Here is a 4,876-nt window from a genome sequence, read left to right on the forward strand (position 1 = left end):
GACACGGCCCCAGGACGTTCGCCCCCGCAACGCCTGAATCACACTGCCAGGATGCTCCGACGAGGCTGAGATATTTCCTCTGTTCACCAATCTCTCTTCTCCAGGAGGATTTGAACTTCTTTGAATTTGAAAGAAAATTGCTTGCAAATATTGTTTCTGTATATTTGGTTTCTAAAAAATGCAATTGGAGCGACCTTTTTATATATGTGATGGATGAAATTAGTTTGAGCATAGTTGAAAAATGCTGGTTTGTTTGAACCTGACGGCGCTCCGGCTGATAAAGAAGTTGATGCTCTGTTTCTCACTCCCTGCAGCTCCTATGTTCTCTCTCTGAACTTCTCAAAATGACCATATATTACTTCATTGCCTGAAATCGGAAATTGATTTGTGTTTTACAGCTAAATGTTCATGTGAATTCAAAGTTTTGTTCAGAGAAACCTTGGAAAAAGCACGTAGTACAGTTTTGGTGTTGTGATTCGGTGGTCTCTACCTGTTTGATCATATGCGTGCGAGACTGAACATATTTGTTCTAACGTTCCTGTTTTGTTGTGAAGCAACGCTGCTACTACTAGTACTACTCTCTTTCTCACATAGTGGAGTGTTTACTAACAGGACTCTTGTGACACAAAATGTCCATTGTGAACAGTGATCTCTCCTACTAATATAAATTAGTTCGTGTGATACATTTTATATTAGTATGAGAAGAAATATGGCAACCATGATTCCCTATAGTATGTCATCATCATATAATGTTTAATAAAATCCAAATTACTATGGATTTTAAAGGGGGGCAACTTTTGGGCAGAAATTAAGAAAGTAAAGGAAACACACAGAAGATAAGTCAAGACAAAAGCGAGTTGACAGTACATAGTTTGACAGACAACAGATAGAAAAGTTCACACAATTGTTTTAAAAAACAAGGGGAGTTCATTGGGAAAACCATGGTAAATACGCAGAACAAAATATTAAAAGGAAAAAAATCAAAATAAAATCAAGAATTTCAAATTAAACAATTAGAAAAGTTCGATGTTTATAAAAATGGAGTATTCCTATTTTCCAGTTACTAAAGAATAAAACCAACAAGTTCAATTTGAAATAACGAAGAAGTTCGATGTTTCTAAGAAAACTCCAATCTTCACATTTCTAAAAATACCCAAAATAAGGTCAAATAAAAAAATTAGAGCGGTTCGATGTCTACAAAAAATTAGTTTTTTCCCTTACTAAAGCAAAACAGAGAGAAGTCCAAATTAATAACCACTGAAAGTTCACGTATTTCATGGTGTGCATTTGTATGAAAAAAAAGAATGAAAAAGCAAAGGCTAAAAGTTTTGTTGCTTGAAGTTCAATTTCTCAGCCCTAGAAAGTTCAAAAATTCTTGTGAGAGATGTTGATCAAAAATACGTGATAGAAGTTCAAGGTGAAAACAGCGGGAAGTTCAAGCAAAGGCTAAAAATTTCGTTGCTAGAAGTTCAAGTGCTCAGCCCGAGAAAGTTCAAAAATTCTTGTGAGAGAGGTTGAACAAAAATACATGACAAAAGTTAAAGGTGAAAACAGCGGGAAGTTCAACTACTACTCAGAATGCGTTTCAGATAAGAATATAAGCACAGAAAACTAAAAGCTTCAAAGGTTTGTTGCAAGAAGTTCACGTGCTCCTCCCGGTGAAGTTCGAGATCTCTAGTGTGAGACATCCAACCTTCAATTACATGTTAAAAACAAGGAAAAACTATGTTTTTTTTGCCATTTTTAATACTGCTCTCAAATGGCAATGGATTTGTGACGGTCATCTTGATGACAAATTTAGTTGCTCGAAGTTCAAGTGACCTGCCCGGAAAAGTTTAAAAAAGGATTTTCCCCATTACTAACAAATAAAACTAAGATGTTCAAATTTAAAAAATGGTGAAGTTCGATGTCTATAAGAAATGTAGATTTTTCTCATAATTTTTCCCATTACTAATGAAAAAACCAAGAAATTTAGTTCGAAAATATCCAAGAAGTTGTACGATGTTTATAAAAAATTAGCATTTTTCCCATTACAAATGAATAACACCAAGAAGTACAAAATTGAAAAAACCAAGAAGTTCAATTTTAAAAAATACAATAGTTCAATGGATATGAAAAAACATCGATTTTCCTTGATAATAAATAATAAACCAAGAAGTTCAATTTCAAAAAATGGAGCAGTTCAATATTTATCACAAAAACTTAAATTTTTCCCATTGCTAACAAATAAACCTAGAAGTTCAGTTCGAAATAACGAAAATTTTGTATAATGTTTATTACAAAAGTAAGATTTTTCCATATAAAAATCGAATACGATTCGTTACTCAAAAATATAAAAAGGTGAAGTTCAAATTGAAATAACAGAGAAGTTCGGAGTTTATTAAAACCTAGGATTTACCTGTTAAAAAAAATCAAAAACACACCACCATTTTTTGCACTATTAAAATATCTCATAAACGAAAAGAATGGTTGCTAGAAGTTCAATTGCTCAGCGAGGAAAAGTTTAAAAAATTCTTGTGAGAGAGGTTGACCGTGTATTTAGATGTCCAAAATGCATAAAAATATGTTGTTTTTTGTGTTTTAAAATAATTCTCTCAAACCAGAGAGAAGTTCAAAAGTGATAACAACCGGAAGTTCACGTACTACATGGTGTGTATTTCATATAAGAAATATACAATAAAGTGAAACATAGTGAAGTTCAAAACAGACATGCCCCAGAAGTTCACCTACTTCACGCAGTGCAAAAAGCAACATGTCAAAAAACAACACGTCAAAAACAGAGTGAAGTTCAAACAGACATGCCCCAGAAGTTCAACTACTTCACGCAGTGCATTTTCGTTCGCGATGAACACAGAAACCATGATCTCGCCATTTTATAATTTACCTCAAAACTACAGGAATATCATTTGTGTAAGTTTCAAGTCCTCAGCTGGAGAAAGTTAAAAAAATTATTGTGAGAGGGGTTTGTACAAAAGGAGTAGCATTTGTGTAACACTAACGAATGGATGAGAAAATTACAAATGAAAATATGTCACAGAAGTTCAACGTGAAAACAACATGAAGTTCAACTACTACGCTGAATGAATTTCAGATGAAAACCTTTTAAAATCATCACGAGTATGAAAAAACGATCAACACGGGAAAGTTATGTGTTTACAACAGCTCTTCACTGGTATATCACTTACTCAATTCCGGTGAGTGGATGGAGAGTTACGAGCAGTGGATGGAGACCTACGAGCAAAAAAATCATGTGAAAAACAGAGTGAAGTTCAGGTACACGCGCCAAGAAGTTCAGGTTCTTCACGCGGTGCATTTTCAAATAATCTGTTTCATGATAGGCAGAATGCATGATCCCGCCGTTTTCGAAATTACTTGAAAATGGCGAGGAATCAAAGAAAACCATCAACATGAAAAAGTTTCGCATTTTCCGTAGCTTTACAGCGGTATATTATTTGCCCCATTCCGATAAAGTTTGTAGAAATTATGGTAAAAATACATTTTTCGCCATTTTCGAAACTGACTTAAAACCTTAAAGAATTGGGAGAAACAATACATACCAAAAAGTTTCACATTTCTTCAAGCTTTCCAACGCCATACCATTTGCTGCATTCGGACGCACGGTTAAAAAATTAGCTCGCAAATACGAACTCAGTTGGACTTGGACCATTTTCTAAATTACTCTTAAACCATTCAAAATTGGAAAGAAACTTTCAAGATGAAAAAGTAGCACATTTTCATAAGCTTTCCAACGCCGTATCATATGCCTCCATTGGATTAGCCATTTAGAAATAACATCAAAAAAATGAACTCGGCTGTTCGGTTCACGAAATTTTACGTTTTTTCAAATTACTCTTTAACCATAGGGAATTAGAGAAAACTCTCAACATGTGGAAGGAGCGGTTTTGCAGTAGTTTTCCAACGCCACATTATATGCCTCATTTCGATAAATAGTTTAGAAATGCGATCGAAAATACGATTCACGTTTTTTGTGCGAAGAAAAACGGTTTTCAAAACTGCTCTTAAACCGCTTATATTTTTCCAAAAATTTAAGTTGGGTCATGATACTGGTGTCCATAGCTTTCCAACAGTATATCGCAAGCTCCATTTGGGTAATGTTGGCGGAAGTTCAACCTAGTTCACAGGGAAGTTCAACGTACTACTAGCGGGGCAGGTCAGGTTGTGATCAAAATATTATTCTGATCCCGTGATCAGAATATATATGGCTTCTGCACAACATCTCCATCATCATTATCAGTACATCCTACGCAGGTGAGTTAGGATGCACTTGATCCCAGGAAGGTATCTATCCTTCAAACCAGAGGAGTGCTTCAAACTAACAACAGTACATAATATCCAACAAAAGAAGGTCATGCTACAGCAGCAGAATAGATGGCTCAGTCTAGATATCAGCATGAATCAAGTTGTGCATATTTGTTGTTGGCATGAACCACATCGCCGCATGTCGGGTTTGCAAAAGCCATCCATCACATGGAAGCTTGATGCCTTTCACACACTGAAGATTATCTGGCAACAAGCTGTGTCGACGAATCTCTGGATATGGTGATTCATGAAATCCATGGTATGATGTGTAAACACAACCCCCCTCGCGAATGGAAGTTGCATAGCACAGTAACCATCGCCGGTGATATGATCGATGATTGGTTGGATGATCGGATAATTGAGTCCGAGGAACAAGGAGTGGTTGCCGAGGCTGTAAACCCGCCTCCAGTTGAATACGCCTAGCCCAACAGAGCTGGGATCTTTCTCGAACACGAAGCAACCATAGCCATCAATGTCACGAACGCCCCACACATTGTACTGCATGTGGTTTGATGTAATGGTTTGGTCAATTTGGTACGTGCGAATGAGCATCAAA

This window comes from Triticum dicoccoides, chromosome 3A (genome assembly GCF_002162155.2).
Source record: "Triticum dicoccoides isolate Atlit2015 ecotype Zavitan chromosome 3A, WEW_v2.0, whole genome shotgun sequence".
Taxonomy (NCBI): Eukaryota; Viridiplantae; Streptophyta; class Magnoliopsida; order Poales; family Poaceae; genus Triticum; species Triticum dicoccoides.